Source organism: Pseudophryne corroboree, chromosome 1 (assembly GCF_028390025.1).
Source record: "Pseudophryne corroboree isolate aPseCor3 chromosome 1, aPseCor3.hap2, whole genome shotgun sequence".
NCBI lineage: Eukaryota > Metazoa > Chordata > Amphibia > Anura > Myobatrachidae > Pseudophryne > Pseudophryne corroboree.
Window position 1 is genome coordinate 896,297,243 of NC_086444.1, and position 22,796 is coordinate 896,320,038.

At 40.4% G+C, this 22,796-nt stretch overlaps 4 pseudogenes; 2 read left to right on the top strand and 2 right to left on the bottom strand.

Moving 5' to 3' along the window:
• Positions 1–11,432: 11,432 nt before the first annotated feature.
• LOC134934261 (5S ribosomal RNA) lies at positions 11,433–11,552 on the bottom strand (annotated as a pseudogene).
• Positions 11,553–11,712: 160 nt separating this feature from the next.
• LOC134945407 (5S ribosomal RNA) lies at positions 11,713–11,832 on the bottom strand (annotated as a pseudogene).
• Positions 11,833–13,770: 1,938 nt separating this feature from the next.
• Positions 13,771–13,890, top strand: LOC134945411 (5S ribosomal RNA; annotated as a pseudogene).
• Positions 13,891–14,050: 160 nt separating this feature from the next.
• Positions 14,051–14,170, top strand: LOC134934984 (5S ribosomal RNA; annotated as a pseudogene).
• Positions 14,171–22,796: the final 8,626 nt, after the last annotated feature.

Below are 22,796 nucleotides of genomic sequence, written 5' to 3' on the forward strand. Positions count from 1 at the left end.
TGTTTACTAAAATAGCCAAGTTTCTATTTAAAACAATGAGTACTGAATTGTCATTGTCTCACCTGAAAGCAAAAACAAACAAAGTGACAATACCCAGGAACCGAAGCTGTTTAGAAAATCAGAAACAATAGCTAACCACAACACAAGACCAGACAGATAGAAATTTAAGATATTAACATTCCTAGTCTAAAACCCATGGAGATGTAGGTGTTCATATATATATATATATATATATATGAATGAATAAATATATAATTCCCAACAAATTGTAATAGCAGGAGTATGTGTGTACGTGTGTGTGTGTGTGTGTGTGTGTGTGTGTGTATATATATATATATATATATATGAATATGTGGATATATGTATATCTTGAAGATTGAAATAGATAATCATATCATGTGTGGGATCATATTGTTCAGAGACACGTAAACATTAATCTGGTGGGAATAAGAACATTATTAAATATTACCTCATTAAGTTATTAATAATATCAGATTTATGATTAATGTGATGGGTTTAACTGATCATGGGGCGGGAACTCAGATGTAAACAACAGAAACCACATCTCAAGTCCTAGCCATCGCCCACTTCTTGAACTGACCAATGGTCACTGGTGCACAGGATATGTCCCACCCCCGAACCAATGGAAGAAGAGCACACAGTGTCTATTGTATTATGTTTTGATCTACTGAATAAAGAGCGAGCTGCAGGCCTGGTCACTATCACAGACTCTTAACGCTTTCAACCTGATTAGCGGAGGACCGGGACCGGGAAGCGCTTGCGAACATTCTCACATATGTACATGGACTGTAGCCATTATTCTGTTGTAGATTTATCTTGTTAGCCTGTAGTGTATAATTTGTACTGTTTTACCTTTTGAAATAATCCACTGTGGCCTTAGAACCCTGTGGTTCAACTACATATCGGTGTTGTGTCCTCATTTCCCTGCTAGGGTTTAAAGCATATTTAACTGTATAAGGTTTATAAGTATTGATAAGGTGTACGCACTGCGGGTACTTTATACCATCAGCGCTACTTAAGGTTTAAGGTATAACATCATTGCAGTGCTTTGCTGCATAAAGGTTTAAAGTGTAACCATATTATTACATTGTATTACTAATAAGGTTTAAAGGTTATCAATTGTGTGTGCGCGCGCTGTGCGTACTCTGTACACTCAGCGCGGCGTGTGTACACCAAGTACGTACCACATACGGGACTCTGTACACAAATAGCGTACAAAGTGCGTAGCACGTGTATTCAGTCTAGTGGCCATAGCGGCTCAATGGTAAAAGTGTATCTAGAGGTATAGCTTTATGGTTTAAGATAATATCGACATTATCAATTGGGAGCATCGTCCGGTTTTTCCTCATAACCACAGCCTAGCAGGTTACAGCAGACTTTATCTATCAGCAAAGGGCGGACAGGTATCCACGTAATCCTTCTCCTGGTTGGTGGATACTCTGTTAAACCCTACCTCAATTGCTGATATGATGGCGTCTGCTCTGCATGGTTTGTAGGGATGCTGGTGGGATCCGTAAGGTAAATATACAAAGCTATTTTTAAAGTCTGAATTTCTGTTTGGCGCCAAATGCGCACACATCACACGCATACACCTGTATTTTGTACTTTGCATATCTGCTCGCATTTTTGCCATAAATATTGATTATTAGATTCATTTTGACCTGTACTGAAAAATTTGTTGCTATTTAGTTTAAATATAGAGTAAATATTTAAGAAATAAGTGTAAGATGCACATGCAGCCTGGCCTAGTTGTAAAGGTTTATACAGAAGGAACTGTGTGCTGTGTTAAGTGAGCGATTATAGTTAACATTGCTCACATTGATAGAAGTGTGGGATTTGTACTATTGCGGACGTACGGTCTTTTGTACACGTGTCTTGGACAAAGGACGGGACTGCGTACGCAACGTAAAGACGTACGCACGATCGCGTGTTAACGCAATGTGCGTAAGGATATGGCCGCTAAGTACAAATTACACAATAGCATTGTTTAGTTTAGGCGCGAAACAGTAGCCACGCGATAATAGCACAAATTGCTCAGTGTCCAAGATTTAGTTTAAATAAAACCTTTTTTTACTGTATTACCTCTGGGGAAGCTATCAGTCAACAGGAAAGGATATTTTTCTGACCAGAAAACTATAGAATGTTAGTGTGGGCTGAAAAAGGTGTGAATGTATTGAACCCCGCTTGGTGAACTTGGTGATCTTGGTGAAACTTGGTGTAGCACGGTCTAGGTGAAAACATGGTGAGCACGGTCTAGGTGAATACGTGCAACGGAGTGTGATAAAGTTTTCGTGGTATTACACTCCGGCTGTTTTGGAGCACAGTGTGAAGACTCCAGTGATCCTACCACTTATAGATAGCAAGTGTCTATGAGTGGTACGATTGGACCGCACGGTTGTGTGGGCAATACGTGGCGCAACGTGATACAAAATTTTGCATATTTGTGTGTAAATCTCATCATCATACGCGTTGTGTGAAGCACATGCAAGTGTGATTTGTGTAAAATAAAGGTTTAGGGAGTTTTCGCTGGTCCCTCCAGAGGCAGATATTCACTGGGTACCTAAAGGCCCAGGGGATATAGGCCGAAGTAGGGCCTGCAACGGCTACACGTGTCTGCTAAAAAAAAGCGGATCCGTGATATTCGGAGCAGAAGAAGTTAGTGGAAGAACTTTGAGACTTCCACCGGTAGACTACTGTGTTTGGTGCATTTTAGGAAGTGTTCCCGTGTTAAAAAGGTCCACAATGGGAGCCAAGTGCACAACATAGGGACGTTCCTCAGTCAGGGTTCAGACAGCAGAGAAGAGACCCAGGGGGTCAGCTCGGTTAGTAATGTGTGGGAAGTATGGTCCCCACACTGAGACCTTTTGTGATGAATGGGCACAAATGACTGTGGGGGATAAAGCATCATTTCCCGGGATAGCTAGTTTTGAACCAGAGGTATTGCAGAATTTAAGGAGTAGGATATGTCTAATAAAATCCAGAAAACAAAGGATTAGACATACAGATTGTTTAAATTTATGGCAGCAAGAGGGCGATATGCAAGGGAAATTAACATATGCAGCCGGTTCCAAACCTAGCGGGAATGAGAACACACCATTGTCGACACAGGTCGAAGGGGAACAGAAGGCTACAGTCAATGATACATCCGTAAATGATAGTAGTATGAAAGAGCAATGTATTAACCCTAACTTTTGCAAAATGTATCCTGTTTTGAAGTCTCTCCAAGGTTTTAGGTCACAGGAAGATGAATGATTCAGCCAAATCGCAGCTCTCCTCCAAGCAGTCATGTTGCAGGAAACTCAGGTGGGACCTGTCCAACCAGGTAGTGCAGTAACAATATACCCTAATGAAAGAACTGGTGAGGTCACAGCTACCGGTAAGTATGAGACAGTTCATTGCACAGAAACAACAACACCACACAGTAAACAGTTTAGGAACGGAATGGTAAGATTACACCCTGTCTTGGGAATAGTAACTCCCAATGGGGGAACCGATAGACAGGAAGTAGTCCTCACCAGGAATAATGCAATGTATTGCCCGTGGCCCAGAGATGAGCTGCGATCAATCATTTCAGAATTCCCCGGCCCTCGGAAGCATTTAGCCAGATGTCAGAAATTTATCAGAGATCTGGGTAATGTTTATGAACCGACAAACCAACATTGGCGGACATTTTTGAAAGCATGCCTACCCCCTAACATTAACACAAAAAAATTCATCACTGATTGTAGATTAGAGTCAGATATTCTTATGACTGACAGAAACAATCAGGAAAATATAGAACGAATTAATAGGAAAATAGAGTTTTGTTTCCCCACTGAGTGGAGAAGAATTTTCTCCATAAAACAGAGGGAAAATGAAATAACATCTGAATATTTCCACCGAGCACTGCAGGAAATGGACGGATACATGGGGGTATTAGATGCAGGGAACAATGAAAATTGCAGAGAAGTGGCTGTGTCTGTGCTAATGGACGGACTCGATCAGACAGTGAGGGACAAAGTACAAACATCTTTGCCTAATTGGAGAGGGGTCACAGTAGCTTGCCTTAGAGAGTGCGCAATTGAACACCATAGGAATATTGCTAGGTGTAGAAAACTGCGAGAGGAGAGGCTGAGGATTGAAAGTATGCAGGCTCTTACACCAAAGTCTCATCAGCCCAAACCCCAAAACCCTAGTAGTAACAAAAGACCGAAGATATGTTACATTTGTAAAAATTAAGGACATTTTGCTAGAAATTGTAGGAGTAGTAGAGCACATAGCCAATATAGACCCCTAGACAGAGTAAACAAGCCACGTTATTAAACACATAGATGGGATCAAGGGACATATAGTAAGGAATCACAATACAGAATAGAAAAACACAGATTCGGTTAAATGGGAAGAACAGAATAAATGCAACTTTACCCTTTTGACAGAACTTACGAAAATTAGGAGGAGGCTTCTAAACTTCTGCGTCTCTCTCTCTAACAGAAGTGACCTCTAAGTAATTTAACAGGAGTTTTGTTAGAGATGGTATACATATAGAGTGCTCCCACCCAGGAAGCACAAAATATGTTAAAATACCCACGAAGACTAATATTGCATTTCACTGTTTTAGAAGCATGTCCATCACAGGTAGAGAAAATTATCTCAAAGATACCGGGTTCCCTATGAACTTAGAATAGACAAGACACTGGATTGATGGCTGGGATAGTCCCAGTAGAGATATAACACACATAGAATTTTTTTTTAGGGGAACAGACCGATTAGGGAATCATTCCCCGTAGTGCCCAATCCAGATGTCAAACTTTGTAAAATCTTCTTTGTTACTAAACTCTGTGAGTTGCCTTTAAAGTTTCATCTTCATCTCTGACGTTCACCGACAGAATTACAGCTCAAACGTCACATGTCTACTCAGTCTTTTCAGAGGTCTGCTCAAACCCAGTATATCTCACCAGCATCACTGTGCCTGGCCATGCACAAAGGGTGGAGAGTGGAAATACTGATGAAGGGAGACTGTGCATAGATACCGATAGACATGATGGTGTGACAGCCTGATGGTGAAGGCAAATCTGACAAATTTTCGTTTTATTATTTTTCTCTCTATCTCTCTTTTTCATTTTCCACGGATGGTTTACTTCACACAACAGTTAAACACATTGTAATGCAAGATTTATGTTCCCTACAGTAAAGTCGTTGACTCGGAGAGAATATAGTATCACTGGAGTGTCTGTTCCGGGAAGGTTGAGAGGCAGGACTGTTGTCACGGCACCTGAGCAGGGAGAACAAAAACACCAGAGGCGGTTGTCACACCAGTTTTCTTTTTCCTTTTTATTATTTTCTCCACCTCCCACTACCCTCCTTTCCTCCCCCTTCTTGTTCCCTTTCTCTCCCCTTAAACAAGATGGACTTACCCCAAGAGACTGCGTTCCGGGTTTTCCTGTTAATCCTGTTGTTGATGAGAACAGTCTGTTTCGGTGAGAGTACCAGAGAGGTCGAGAAAGGATCTGGAATGGGTTCTGATGGCAAGGACGGATTTGTAGAATTCCAAGAGCAACACATCCATCGAGCAAAGGCGAGTATCAGAAAACGATCTGGTAGTCAGGAAACTAGGAGGCACTGTGAAGGGTTATTGGCTGAAGAAAATTGCATTTGTAGAAATTGTGAAAACATAGTTGAGGACGGGTGCATCCAGAGATGTCAGTCCAGCCTTAATATCAACATGGACCGTCATCCATTGAGTGATTATCACTCACTAGTGGGTAAGGTTTTAAGCCAAACAGAATGTTGGGTGTGCTCACAAGTACCTCAAGGTCAGAGCAAGTCAGGACTAGTACCGTACCCTTTAGCAATAGATGAGGTACTCGAATTACGGGGTGGGAGACCGGTGGACAAGAAATTAAAAATTTCTAGGCCCCCTAGTTTGAAGCTCCACCAGTACCATGTAGATAGATCCTTAGTGTGTTTCAACATTTCCAATTCCCGAAAGCCGGAAAATTGGGAGGTGACATGGAATAACCAGACCATGGCATTTTCACACAGAGCTGACAGGGTACCCGTAGACTCTGAACTTATACGCCAAATAGCCAACGGTGGAAGGTATTTTCAGTACAGGTAAACTCAAGGAAGTAAGACCATGCGGGTTGGAGAAGTATCACCAGGGTACTGTGCGCATATCATACAGCCTGATACGTGTACTGAACAGATGAGAGAGATAGGGATAGGATTTTTCACTTGGAAAGTTTGCAATATGGTAATGTCATATTCTGTCCCATATGTTCTCCCTGATGATGCTTATTTCATATGTGGGAGGAAGGCGTATAAGTGGCTTGCCCCAAACTCAGAGGGATTGTGTTACATTGGAAGAGTGTTGCCAGAGGTTATGACCATAACCCATGATAAGATGAAAGACGTTCACCGCAGTGCTCAAGCTCCTTATACTCATACTCATTATGAACACATCGTTAAGAGACACCTTATAGATAGGACAGAGCACATAGTCTCTGATTTGATCCACGAATCCACCGGGATTCAATTCCTTCTCGCATTAGATATCACCCGTACTGCCAGAGGAATTATAAATTATAGGTACATCCATGCGCTAGCGAACCTGATAGATAATATCACTGAGATGTATGACGACACCTTCAGGTATACAGGAAGGGAGTTGCAAGCTTACAAAACGGAACTGATCCAGCACAGGATGGTCCTCAATTATATCACAGCTGTGACTGGAGGGTACTGTGTCACACTGGCAACTCAATATGGTGTGAAGTGCTGCACGTATATTACAAACAGCACTGATGACCCAACTGAGATCATTGATCAAAAGATGGACGATATCTTGCAGTTGAAGTGGGAGTTCCGAAGGAGACACAACCTTACCCTGACTGCTGTGAGTAATGAACTGACCGGCTGGGTCTCATGGTTGAACCCACGCAATTGGTTCTCAGGCTTATGAGAATGGGCTCAAAATGTTGTTATGAGTGTAGGAAAGTTTCTCCTTTGTATCCTGGGAGTCGTCATAATTATTGGCTTGATATTTAGATGTGTTCGAATTTTAACGCGGCGCAAGCGCAGTACAAAAGTGATGAGTTTAAGGAGCGGGGGCATTGCTACAGCAGCAGATTTCATTTATGATCCATCTATAGAAACGATGTTGTGATAAAGATTGCAAAAGAATTCCAAGGCCCGTTTCTTTCACCCGTTTTTCCTGTGTTTCAGCAAAAATACACCCATCCGGAAGAGACTTCGATCAACACCCAAGAATGATTCAATGTTATGTGAATGTATTGTACATATGTGTCTTATCTTCATCTCTACAACCTTCAGTTAGTGACACACATAGTCGACAGGTGATATCCACATATATTAGCACTCACATATGTTCCCCCTCCATGTATCATCATCTAAATGTGCACCCCATTTGTTGGAACAAGAAGCCGAAAAGAGCTTGGTAGTGTTTGTTGGCCCACTTACAGACCCTTAATACGGGATGAGAAGGATTTAATGTATACTTCGCAATACCTCGAAGCTTATCTAGAACATATACGGCACGATGATACATGCCCCTCAGACATGGATTCATACATCAAGGAAGCTCCGTGAGCGATGGGGGGAACATACTCGCAACATCAAAAAAGGATTGGACAAACACAATTTGTCAAATCACTTCAGGGAAGAACATCAATGCTCGTTAGATTCTATTACTGCGGTTATAGGGATAAAGAAAATAGAAGGTAATTGGCGGAAAAAAGATACAAACTCATTACTAGCAAGAACCGAGATGAAATATATATATGATATGAAAACATTGTCCCCTTCGGGTCTGAATGTGGACTTCGAATTGAAATGGTTCTTGTAACTCACCTTTTCCACCTATCCCCACAATTACTGACTTCTCCCATCAGGTCTATATAATATTTAGGTTGACAATTGTAACAAAGGACATCAGTATATTTATTTCCTCCATAGGTACCCTGAAATATTACATGCTTCTATTTACATCTGTAATGCTTTATATCAAGGATCTGTTTTTTTCTTATTTAGGTTTATAATTAGGCACCAGTAGCACAATGTACAGTAAACACACCATATTTTTCAGTGTTTAAATATATCCACCTATAGTTTATATTCTATAGATATTCTCATCAGGGTATGTCTTATGGTTATTTTCATTCTTCATAAATAACTCTCATAACCACTACCTAAAATGTGACAAGAAAGTGGTTTTTAAACTAAACGCTATATTATTAGTTGAATATATAGTTTTATTTAACCAAATTGATGTGTAATCCACACATCACGGCCGTTTTTAATCTGTGGAACGCACACATCCGGAAATGCGGGACGTGTGGAACGCATAAGGTCGGAAACACGTCATCACCACTTCCTGTATCCGCCGCACACGTTTGGTGTATGCGTTCCATACACCAGGAAGCTCTACAACTTCCTTTGTGGAACCAGGAAGAACATGGGATTGGTTGCCCTTGCGGTTACCACGACAACCCGCATTAACTTATTTATATACTTTTAGAAGCTTTTTATGGTTTAATTCATTTCTTTTATTTCAATTTGCATCCTGTTTCTGATTTTAGATATTGGGATATATAATTATATCCCTTATTAAGACAAGTTTGATAGTTTCTCCACTATGTACCTAAAAGGGGTGGGACCCAACAGAGGATAAATAGATTGCTCTGGGATCCCACCACCACCCTGAGGAAGACCAGAGTAGTCGAAACGCGTTGGTGGCATATTTTTTGTTTGGTGAGAACTTGGTGACCTGTTGTCTTTGAGGCTCCCTGTAGATCTGGTAGGAACATTTTGGGCCCGCATATGTTTCTTTCCTCCTATTGGGAAGTTCACAACTGCCTAGACTAAGTGATCCTTGTTTTCATGTTTTATGTTACATTTTTTGAATAAAATTCGATTTGTTTATTATAAACAAATTTTTGGTGGAGATTTACTACGGAAGTTTACCTAAAGAAATTGCTATGGGAATATACCTCGCATCCCTCAAGTAAGCCCACGTGTAAGCGTGTCATTTCAAAAGCTTGAAAAATCTTTGTGTCTAATTGTTTGAAAGATACCTTTATGTGTATTTGTTCACCTAATCTTATGTAAGCCTAAAAGTGAGCATCATATGTTTGTGATCCGTCACTCTTCTTCGGTGGTCCCCTAAACGCAATATATGACACAGAGGAAAAGGGACCCATATATATATATTTTGTCTTTACACCCATTATTTCACCAATATAGAGAATCACTACACATTGATTTCTTCTCTTTTTGTGGTCTTATTCATGTCCCACAACTTGGAGAAATAGTTTGATCAACCGATTACCATTTGGAGTGAAGCTTTCTATGAAAACCCTAAAGATACCTTTATAGGAGTACGCACATGTATATTGAAGTAAGCAAGAAAGCGAGCATCCCTCGTTTATGATCGACACATCTTTTCGGGTGACCCTTGAATATTTCCAAAAAGACACCAAGGAGGGGAGACTTTATATCCTATAGTCCCTCTATATGACTTTTATTATCTCATAAAGAACTTATTACATATTGGACAATTTTCCTTTTTATTTTTCTCCATTTATGTACTATCTTGTTGGAGAAAACTCCGGAAGAAATCTATCAGAGACATCACGACCTCTTGGGAACAAATCAGTCTGAAATATTTCATTTTTATTTATCCAGTGTTGAAGCGCATTTTGTATATATTTCTTGTATTGTGTTATGGATTCATACATACATGCTTTTTACTATCCCACTAGGTCATACATTTCCTACCTATCCCTCTCTCCCGATTATCCAAACTTCTGTAGATATTGTATTGATATTTTTCTGTTTAGTGATTAGATAGTGGCAGTTATTGTTGACTGCCAAAGGGTAGACTGTCAAAGTCGAAAAATATTGCAGTACACACATCACGTACAAACCACACACACATGTCCGCCATGTGTGCACATATCCGCAAATTGCGTATGGTCGCACCCGCGGTCCTACCCGGTTTAACTGTGGTATGAGTAATTACAGTGGAGTTTGTACTCTCATGGAAAAGCCACAAAGACATATCATAAATCTAATATATATAAATTGTATAAATCCCACGCTGTCTGCTTTAACCTTTAAATAGCATGAAAATCAGACACACATAAATTAAAACTCCCAGAGACTAAAATACAATGGCCTTATTTACACTAAGCTTTGAAATTCTATGAAGAAGGCAAACACCTTTGTTTACTAAAATAGCCAAGTTTCTATTTAAAACAATGAGTACTGAATTGTCATTGTCTCACCTGAAAGCAAAAACAAACGAAGTGACAATACCCAGGAACCTAAGCTGTTTAGAAAATCAGAAACAATAGCTAACCACAACACAAGACCAGACAGATAGAAATTTAAGATATTAAAATTCCTAGTCTAAAACCCATGGAGATGTAGGTGTTCATATATATATATATATATATATATATATATAATATATATTATATATATATATATATATTTGAATGAATAAATATATAATTCCTAACAAATTGTAATAGCAGGAGTATGTGTGTACGTGTGTGTGTATATATATATATATATATATAAAATATAACAAAAATGACAGCACTCTATGTCAGTAACGATAAGTTCAGGTGCAGGGTCCTGGTAAATGATACAAACACTCACTTCCTCCAAAATAGAAAAAAGAATTTAGACCAGCACTCACGTTTGATGGATGAAAAAAAAGGGTTTTTTTTATTCCTGACAAGCCATCTGGAAATACCCACTGCTACAATCCGCCCAACAGCTGTTTCAACGCTTTCTGGTTTTCATCAGGGGCAATTGTCACTCTGTCCGGAGTCCTTTTAAAAGGCAGAGAGAGCGCCGAGGGTTTTGAAACCGGAAGTCCGTCACCGGGAGGCAGCGCGTCATAGCCGCTGTCCGATTGGCCAATTCCGCACACGTGGGTTGCGTTGCCATAATACACAAACCCGGCTTTCTCCTTAGTAACCCGCTCCGGCAGCGTGACGTAGGTGTAGTTCAGGCAGATCGATATTCAGCGTACAGTGGCAGACAGGTGTAGTTGCTGCTGTCTATGTCTCCAGCCATAGGTTAGTCTGTGGAGTAATTAGCCCCACAGTGCGCCAACAGTATGGAGATATGACAGTCCAGAATAGAGAACAATAGTCAATGTCAATAAATTAAGGTGAACAAACTGTGTTAGCTTGCACAGCAAGGGTGTACCCAGGGGATATAATGTCTCAATCACTATATGCAGTACAATGCCAAGGACTAATGAAACACAACAGTAAATGGTCACAATTATTGAGATAATGTGGATGCGGCCAGCCAACGTGAGAGACAATAATAATTATAATTGCCGTGCAGTATCAAGAGCATAAACAGAGCATCACCTGTGGGTCAAGAATTGTCCCTTAGTACAATACCCAATATTCCCATGTTGTCTCCATACATGGTACTAATTGGGCCCAACACTGCTTAATTACCAAGTTCGGATGGGATCGGATGGTTTCCAGTGTGGTATGATTGTATCAGACAGATGTGTCCCTATGCAATAATACACAGTGTGACAGTGCCATCCCTCGCCTCTCAATCATAACATATCCCGTGTGGTGATATGTAAGGATGGACACCACCAATAATGCCAGTGTCTGGGAGACAGTGGGGAGGGGTGGGGAAGGTACACCAAGTTCCTTGATACAACACCCAGTATTCCCACCTTGTCTCCAAGTGTGGTACTGACTAGGCCCATCACTGCTTAATTGCCAAGATCAGACGGGATCGGATGGGATCCAGTGTGGTATGGTAGTATCAATCTCCATGGTATGTAGGATAGGAGTGCAAGGAAGTGCAGGACAATCAGGGATTAGCAGGTGACAATTGATGAGGACATGTCATTGATGATATAACATGACACACGGCGGTGTCTCAGAAAAATAAACCAAAAAGATTAGACTCTATACAGTGATGTACAGAGTCAGAGGAAGCATCCTAGGCGGAATTCTTCATTGAGCCCATTAGGGGCCAATGTTTGTAATCTATCAATCCATTGATGTTCTCTCTGTAGTAGAATTTTGTTGTGATCACCACCCCTTTGGAGCGGTGGGATTTGGTCCAAAATGCAACACTTGAGTTGGTTGATAGTATGTTTTGCCTCCCTAAAGTGTCTGGCCACAGGTAAATTTGCAAAGTCACCTGAGCCCCCCCCTAGGATGATGCTCTTTTTGATTGTGGAACGATGTTGGCTTAAGCGCTCTTTTAGCATTCTGCTAGTCTTTCCAACATAAAGCAGGTTGCACGGACATTTCAACACATAGACCACAAATTTACTGTTGCAGTCAAGCCTTTGTTTAATGGTGTAAGTCTTGTTATCCTGAGGGTTAATAAACCAATTGCCAAGTAGCAAGAAAGGACAGTTTGGACAGCCTGTACATTTGTAAACCCCTGTTTTGGTAGTCAACCAGTGAGAAGGTGTATTCTTTTTTCTCTTAGAGAAATCTGTTACAACAAGCATGTCTTTCAAATTCGGTCCTCGTTTATATGCAAATCTAGGTGGTTGCGTGATGGCTTTTGCCAGACTTGGATCTGTGCTAATGAGATGCCAATGTTCATGGATCTTGTTGCGAATGAATTTAGAAGCAGTGGTATACATGCTGACAAAATTAAATCTGTCATTGTCTCTGTTGGAAGAAATGTCTTTACTAGATAGGAGTTCCTCTCTCCTTATCTGGCCAATCCTTGTAAGTGCCGAATCAATCTCCTCCTTTGAGTATCCACGATCGAGGAAGCGTTGATACTCAAAGGAGGAGATTGATTCGGCACTTACAAGGATTGGCCAGATAAGGAGAGAGGAACTCCTATCTAGTAAAGACATTTCTTCCAACAGAGACAATGACAGATTTAATTTTGTCAGCATGTATACCACTGCTTCTAAATTCATTCGCAACAAGATCCATGAACATTGGCATCTCATTAGCACAGATCCAAGTCTGGCAAAAGCCATCACGCAACCACCTAGATTTGCATATAAACGAGGACCGAATTTGAAAGACATGCTTGTTGTAACAGATTTCTCTAAGAGAAAAAAGAATACACCTTCTCACTGGTTGACTACCAAAACAGGGGTTTACAAATGTACAGGCTGTCCAAACTGTCCTTTCTTGCTACTTGGCAATCGGTTTATTAACCCTCAGGATAACAAGACTTACACCATTAAACAAAGGCTTGACTGCAACAGTAAATTTGTGGTCTATGTGTTGAAATGTCCGTGCAACCTGCTTTATGTTGGAAAGACTAGCAGAATGCTAAAAGAGCGCTTAAGCCAACATCGTTCCACAATCAAAAAGAGCATCATCCTAGGGGGGGCCTCAGGTGACTTTGCAAATGTACCTGTGGCCAGACACTTTAGGGAAGCAAAACATACTATCAACCAACTCAAGTGTTGCATTTTGGAACAAATCCCACTGCTCCAAAGGGGTGGTGATCACAACAAAATTCTACTACAGAGAGAACATCAATGGATTGATAGATTACAAACATTGGCCCCTAATGGGCTCAATGAAGAATTCCGCCTAGGATGCTTCCTCTGACTCTGTACATCACTGTATAGAGTCTAATCTTTTTGGTTTATTTTTCAGAGACACCGCCGTGTGTCATGTTATATCATCAATGACATGTCCTCATCAATTGTCACCTGCTAATCCCTGATTGTCCTGCACTTCCTTGCACTCCTATCCTACATACCATGGAGATTGATACTACCATACCACACTGGATCCCATCCGATCCCGTCTGATCTTGGCAATTAAGCAGTGATGGGCCTAGTCAGTACCACACTTGGAGACAAGGTGGGAATACTGGGTGTTGTATCAAGGAACTTGGTGTACCTTCCCCACCCCTCCCCACTGTCTCCCAGACACTGGCATTATTGGTGGTGTCCATCCTTACATATCACCACACGGGATATGTTATGATTGAGAGGCGAGGGATGGCACTGTCACACTGTGTATTATTGCATAGGGACACATCTGTCTGATACAATCATACCACACTGGAAACCATCCGATCCCATCTGAACTTGGTAATTAAGCAGTGTTGGGCCCAATTAGTACCATGTATGGAGACAACATGGGAATATTGGGTATTGTACTAAGGGACAATTCTTGACCCACAGGTGACGCTCTGTTTATGCTCTTGATACTGCACGGCAATTATAATTATTATTGTCTCTCACGTTGGCTGCCCGCATCCACATTATCTCAATAATTGTGACCATTTACTGTTGTGTTTCATTAGTCCTTGGCATTGTACTGCATATAGTGATTGAGACATTATATCCCCTGGGTACACCCTTGCTGTGCAAGCTAACACAGTTTGTTCACCTTAATTTATTGCCATTGACTATTGTTCTCTATTCTGGACTGTCATATCTCCATACTGTTGGCGCACTGTGGGGTTAATTACTCCACGGACTAACCTATGGCTGGAGACATAGACAGCAGCAACTGCACCTGTCTGCCACTGTACGCTGAATATCGATCTGCCTGAACTACACCTACGTCACGCTGCCAGAGCGGGTTACTAAGGAGAAAGCCGGGTTTGTGTATTATGGCAACGCAACCCACGTGTGCGGAATTGGCCAATCGGACAGCGGCTATGACGCGCTGCCTCCCGGTGACGGACTTCCGGTTTCAAAACCCTCGGCGCTCTCTCTGCCTTTTAAAAGGACTCCGGACAGAGTGACAATTGCCCCTGATGAAAACCAGAAAGCGTTGAAACAGCTGTTGGGCGGATTGTAGCAGTGGGTATTTCCAGATGGCTTGTCAGGAATAAAAAAAACCCTTTTTTTTCATCCATCAAACGTGAGTGCTGGTCTAAATTCTTTTTTCTATTTTGGAGGAAGTGAGTGTTTATATATATATATATATATATATATATATATATGAATATGTGGATATATGTATATCTTGAAGATTGAAATAGATAATCATATCATGTGTGGGATCATATTGTTCAGAGACACGTAAACATTAATCTGGTGGGAATAAGAACATTATTAAATATTACCTCATTAAGTTATTAATAATACCAGATTTATGATTAATGTGATGGGTTTAACTGATCATGGGGCGGGAACTCAGATGTAAACAACAGAAACCACATCTCAAGTCCTAGCCATCGCCCACTTCTTGAACTGACCAATGGTCCCCGGTGCACAGGATATGTCCCACCCCCGAACCAATGGAAGAAGAGCACACAGTGTCTATTGTATTATGTTTTGATCTACTGAATAAAGAGCGAGCTGCAGGCCAGGTCACTATCACAGACTCTTAACGCTTTCAACCTGATTAGCGGAGGACCGGGACCGGGAAGCGCTTGCGAACATTCTCACGTATGTACATTGACTGTAGCCATTATTCTGTTGTAGATTTATCTTGTTAGCCTGTAGTGTATAATTTGTACTGTTTTACCTTTTGAAATAATCCACTGTGGCCTTAGAACCCTGTGGTTCAACTACATATTGGTGTTGTGTCCTCATTTCCCTGCTAGGGTTTAAAGCGTATTTAACTGTATAAGGTTTATAAGTATTGATAAGGTGAACGCACTGCGGGTACTTTATACCATCAGCGCTACTTAAGGTTTAAGGTATAACATCATTGCAGTGCTTTGCTGCATAAAGGTTTAAAGTGTAACCATATTATTACATTGTATTACTAATAAGGTTTAAAGGTTATCAATTGTGTGTGCGCGCGCTGTGCGTACTCTGTACACTCAGCGCGGCGTGTGTACGCCAAGTACGTACCACGTATGGGACTCTGTACGCAAATACCGTACAAAGTGCGTAGCGCGTGTATTCAGTCTAGTGGCCATAGCGGCTCCACGGTAAAAGTGTATCTAGAGGTATAGCTTTACGGTTTAAGATAATATCGGCATTATCACAAAATACTGAGCAGGGACTAATAGCGTACAATCTTATCTAACAGTATTAAGCATACATTTTAAATACTTGTGTAGGTTATATGCTTATCTGAATACTCATTGTCTTGTATTCTCTTCTTTGTAACCATTTTTTAAAACCTTTTCACCCTCCATCTCATCCAGCTTTTGACTCTAGGCCACAAATCACCAATGTTTCCACACTTAGGGGTCTATTTACTAAGCCTTGGATGGAGATAAAGTGCATGGAGATAAAGTACCAGCCAATCAGCTCCTAACTACCATGTTACAGGCTGTGTTTGAAAAATGACAGTTAGGAGCTCATTGGCTTGTACTTTATCTCCATGCACTTTATCTCCATCGAAGGCTTAGTAAATATACCCCTTAACTGGATAAAGATCCTAGAAGGAAATTGTGCCACTAATAGCAGCCAAAAAAAAGGGCCCACATCCAATAATTTTGCTGTATAGTGATTTCTCCTAAATATGTGTATACTCTTATTTAACGCAAGTTATTTTACATTGTTGAATAGTCCACAAGATCCTCCTTGGGGACAGAGCCGGCCCTAACTAATATGATGCAAGATTTTGGCTAGTACCCCTAGCACCGCCGCTAGTTCCTCCTCTGACCCTGCACCCCTTTCCCAGCACTAACACCCCTCACCAATAGCAGTCCTCATTTTGGTGTTCCTACCCCCTATATTTTAAAAAGAAACAGTGCTCACATTTGGCACACAGCTCCAAAAGGGGTGTGTTCTTGCATGGCCACACAATAGTACCCCCAATTCAAATTACGCCACACATTAGTGCAACTTTATTCACATTTTATCATGCGATAGTGTCTCTTATTCACGTTACATCACACAGTAGTACCATTTTTCCTTATGTACGTTACTCCTCATAGTAGTGCCCTTTATTCACATTATATCACAATGAATTGCTCTTTATTCACATTACACCACACCATATTCACATTAGACCACAGAGTAGTGCCCTTTCTACACATAATACCACACAGTAATGCCCCTTACACATGACACACATTATTATTAATGTCCTTATAAACATAATGCGCCTTACACATTATGCCAACCTTTATTAATGCTCTTATACACATAATGCCCCTTACACATATGCTGAACACTACTGCACAACCAACCCACTCACACAGCACTCACATGGCTGCTAACACTGTGACTTCTGCCTCTGCTTGGATATAGATGTGTCCTCATACATCTTGCCTCAATGCACCATGCAGCAGGAGATGCCTGGCATGAGTCAGCTGGCAGCTCTGCTAGCGTTGGGCGCCTTTTTTGATGAAAATTCATCTTATTTGCATTACTATGTGGCTAGAATGCATGAGCAGCTTCTTCTGATTAAAATGATATGCAGTATGCATATATTATGTGTGTGATTGTGGCTGTATCTGCATACAAATGCTACGTTACAGTGATTTCAAGAATACACTGTAACGTAGCATTTCATATGCAGATACAGACACAGTCACACACAGAATATAGGCATGCTGCATATAATTTTAATCAGCAGAAACTGCTTGTGCCCCAAGGCATACCAAATGCTCTAGGCAATTGCCTAGTTTGCCTATGCCTAGGGCCGGCTCTTCTTGGGAGTATGCACTCTCTGTGAACTTGCTGTTGGTAAAGCTACCCTTTAGACCCAATGCATTTCACTTCTGAAACTTCATCAGTAGTATTACTAAAATTAGGAGGATGTACTTGTTAATAGAATCCACAATTGTATACATTTCCAAACATTAGCTAACTTACTAAAAACAATTTAACAACTCTACTTACACGCATACTGTACATTGTACAAAAAATACATATTACAATCTTTGGACATGGATATTTTAAAACCAATGGTTCTTTGAAAAGGTGAAAATATTTTAATTTTAATGTTCAAAAGATTTTCTATGGCCTAGTATGTTTGCATGGGCTTCCCATTCTATATTAAGATAATAGTATATTTACACATGTTTAATAAGCAGTGGCAATTATATTGGTTCTATCAATGTCTGTTAAGCATCCAAATACGAATTACTGTTCAGGCTATTATAAAAACTGAATTTCAGCTTTTAATAATGGAAAATTAACTAACCAGTTTGATTATCTATAGTACAGGTTCCTACATTGCTGACTACACATTAGAATGTGCTCTATTTAAAGGTAAGACCTGGATAAATGAATATAATGTGTTAGTGTTAAAGATGGTATGGACCCATCTATTGAAATTCACCTTTACGTTGGTGGATGGGCCCACATATTTGGTCAAATGTGTTCTAAGAACTTCACTTATACTCCAAGTAAAAGTTTATCAAATGTGTTTTCGAATATCAGCATTCTTAGTGCTTAGAGCATGCATCAGCATTTTTCTTTCTCCTGTATGATTATCTAAGACATCTTATACATTTGTTATATCCTAATACCTAATTATTTATTGTATAATAACAAATATGTGAATATCTAGCACTGTTTGTATTCTTTCAAAATTGTGCAAGATAGGCCATCCTACAATGAAATTAAAAGTTCAATAACTTTATATCTACACTAAAAAAGAAAACATTGTTCACTACTATATGGGGTAATAAAAGGACTAGCTGTAAACTCTGATCCAAAATATAACATGGGTCATTCCCCCACTTGGGGTTTCCTGTTGACATTGAACACCTTACTGCTTTTGGTGCCATTTTAAGAGCAACTTGACACCTGTGTTTTTAATTAATTATAATGATGGTGAGGAATCCCGCCTTTTTTTACTAGATGTTTACAAACAAAAAAATAAGCCTATTAAAGTGACATACATTTTAAGATCAAATAATCATTGTATTTAACCTATATAAATCATTAGATATTTTTAAATAATATAAAATTAAATAAAATTAAAAATCAATTCTGAAAATAAAAATCCAAATTCAAATAAAAAGAAAAAGTATTATTAAAAATTATAATTGCTGTATAAAAAAAGTATGTGATCAAAATCTTATTCATTAACTTATTTTAAATGTAATGCTTAAAATATTTAATTACCTAAAAACTAAACTGTATAAAATCATTCATTAAAGTGTAGATAGGAAATTACTCCCTATTTTATAAATTTTACTCAATTTCACCTCCTCTTTCATTTTCTCTAAAATGCTCAAGTATGGTGAAGTAAGATCCTTCAGGTCTGAGTTGTGGACATCTATGTGTTTAGATTTTGTTTATAATATTTCTTAAATGGTTCTTTTATTCTAATCTTGATCGGCCTCTTTATATAATCCTTTATTGTTTGGCAAAGGCACTTCATAAGTATGTAAACAAGCACAGGAACAAAATATAACTGGATGGGTGTCAGTGGTCCAAAGTAAAGGAGGAGAGGTAAGAAACAAAGTTTTCACAGTTTTCAATAGGAGGACAACCCAGACAGTCTGCTTGTTCAGTTCCACACAGCAAAACATCCATACATTCAGGTCACCCTTTCCCTTGCTAGACATAGACCACCTAGCTATACATCAACCACTGATTGACATTGGTCACACCCAGCCTCCAAGGCAACATACTCCATCCAAGCACTAACTAATTACTTAACACAAAGAGGCTTCCTGCCTGTGTGTTTCTAATCCACAGCTCAAAGCCTGACAATTACCCCTAGAAATCCATGGAGCAGAGCGCCAAGTAGGGAGTGCAGATTTTGCGAAGAGTGCATACTCTGTAGAGTGGGTACCTGCATATTTATTTAGGACCCCTGGTCTATGCTCCATGGAGAATTTAAATTGCTATAATGTTAAAACCATTAGACCACTTTAGCACCAACTTCCCTGTTTGTGTACATGCAACGAAGGGGTGCATTACTTGCTAGTTTCTACCAGTGTAAGCTCTCACACAAGTAGATAATATAATGCAGGGCATCATTGGCCCATTTGATGGCCAAGCACTCTTTTCCACTGTGGCATAATTTTCATCTCTGGGCAACAAAGAGACAGGTTTCTCTTCACCTTCTTTCAATTAGTATAGTACAGCCCTAAACCCACACTAGAGGAATCCTTTTGTAGAATGAACCTCTGGTGAAAGTTAGGTGTTTGTAGCACCAGAGAGTGGCATAGTGCCAATCATAACTCAAGACAGGCTGCTTTAGCTGCCTTGTTCCCTGGCAGGTTATTAGGACAATTCTTCCATAGCATTTCTGGCAAGGTGGAAAAATGACTTACAAATCACCTGTAATAGAAAATGAGTCTGAAGAAGGAGTGTACTGTAGCTGACTCTTTTTGAGTGGCTTTGGCCGATTCTGCACTGACTTTACCTTGTACAGCTCTGGACTTGATGCCCTATATAACCCAAGTATTTTGCTTCATGTAAATTAACCACATATTTTTCTGGGTTTACAGCACATCCTTCACTTTTGGGAGATGGGATTCCCAATTCTGGGTTTAGACATGGCCATAACTGCGGGGGGGAGGGGCGGGGGTTCACTGCATCTCACACACTTCCGTGCATGTGAAGCGATGTCTGCCCCCAGGCCTGTTCCCCAGCACCTTCCTGCATGCAGCTCCACTAGAGGTTGACAGGGCCCTAAGGGGCTACCTACTGCTGGGTCCCAGACAGAATCCACACTACATGTCCCCGCTCCTCAGTACCACCAATGTGGACTCCTGGGAAACTACCCCCGGCAACTAGAACACTTATGAATATGGCGGGGGTGGCCATTCACCTACTCCTGTGCCTGTGTAAACTATGTCTGCCCCCAATACCCTGCTCCTCAGTGCCCCCCCATTCCTGCATGGCAGCTCCACCAGAGGAGGAAAGGGCAAGAGGAAGCAGCAGTGCTGTTAATCGGTCTCCGCACTGAGGTGAGGTCTCTGTATGCCAGGACAGCTGCTGCCTCCCAAAGAGTGGTCCTAGGTTGCAACTGGCATGCAGGGTTTTATAGTCCTACTGCAGTTGGCCAGTCGGAGTTATCGACCCAACCCTTCCCCCCTCACCTCCACCCCACCCCCGGTGTGTGTGATACAGTGACTGTATGGCTTATATCAGGAATATAAAACCAGCCAGCGCTAGGGACTCCTCTCTGGAACCAGGATAACCCACATTGTGTGTCACCCCTCCCCAGAAAGTTGGTACTCCTCCTTTTTAATTGGCCCTAGGTCCTGACTAGCATTCTGGACTTTGTAGTCCTACAGCAGTTGGACAGTCAAAGTCCCCCACAATACTGTATCTGAGGTGCATGTTAGTTTTCTTGTGTTCCTATCCATTTTCCCAGGGAATGTGTGCTGGATGCACCCTGATGGTGCTGGTTGTCACTTTGCCAATTGTTTATTACTGTGCTTTTGACATGGTTTCAAAGTGTGTGTGTGTGTGTGTGTGTGCGTGCGTGCGTGCGTGCGTGCGTGCGTGTGTGTGTGTGTGTGTGTGTGTGTGTGAATGTAGGGCACCAAATTACTTACTCTCAGGTGGCAAAAATCGGCCCTGTGATAATATCATCCTTTTTAAAGGTCAACAATGCTTAAATAATGATTGCTGCAAGATTCTCAGCTAACTCATGGATCCAAGGCAGAATACATTTTGATCATCCCAGTTATTATTGATTACAGACAGGGGAGTATTTATCTATAAATATGCAGCATCAAGTCATTGTTTAGTTATTTCAAGTTAGAGAGTGCTGCGACTTTGAAAAACTAAAATAACCACATTATGTATATAAATATATACTGACATCCAGAAACATTGTTTCAAAGTGTGTGTGTGTGTGTGTGTGTGTGCGTGCGTGCGTGCGTGCGTGTGTGTGTGTGTGTGTGTGTGTGTGTGTGTGTGTGTGTGAATGTAGGGCACCAAATTACTTACTCTCAGGTGGCAAAAATCGGCCCTGTGATAATATCATCCTTTTTAAAGGTCAACAATGCTTAAATAATGATTGCTGCAAGATTCTCAGCTAACTCATGGATCCAAGGCAGAATACATTTTGATCATCCCAGTTATTATTGATTACAGACAGGGGAGTATTTATCTATAAATATGCAGCATCAAGTCATTGTTTAGTTATTTCAAGTTAGAGAGTGCTGCGACTTTGAAAAACTAAAATAACCACATTATGTATATAAATATATACTGACATCCAGAAACATTGAAAATATGTTGTACTGTAGATAATGTCTTTGAACAAATTTGTTTACATTACTTTTTTCTTAAATAATGTTTCTACAATTAGAATCCCACATATTTCTAATTATATGGGCAGACTGTTTCCTAGGTAGGATAAATACATATCAACATGATAACATTATAGTTATATGAAGATGTATACTCAAGACAAATTTAAGGAGGTGGTGTGCAGCGCCAACAATTGAACTTTTATTAGTTCTCTTAAAATGCTAAATTTCTATAATTATAAGCAAAATTTTTGTGGATAGGAATAAAATGCCTTGCAAGATGGTGCAGTCACCGAAGCTTTACAAGCACCTTCCTTATGCCTGGTGCTGGGTAATAAAAATAAAATAGATTTAAAAACATTTTGTGAACTACAAGTCCCAGCATGGCCTGGTTGCCAAACATGGATGCTGGCACAAGCTGGAACTTGGGGAAATACAACTGGCACTTGGTGAACACAAGTGGCAGCTTACCCTTGCACTAGGGCCACCTGTAATTCGCCAAGAAAAAAAAGTAGACACACACAATATTAGAAATAAAAACACTTTAATAAATAAATACACAGGTTTGGTATGATTAATCAACAATTATGCAGTCAGCAGTCAACAGCATAAATTATTTACACCCACAGTTTTCCGATGAGTGTACCTGATGTAGCAATCACTTAAAAGATAGAACCAACCTGAGTCAAGCAGATATAGGG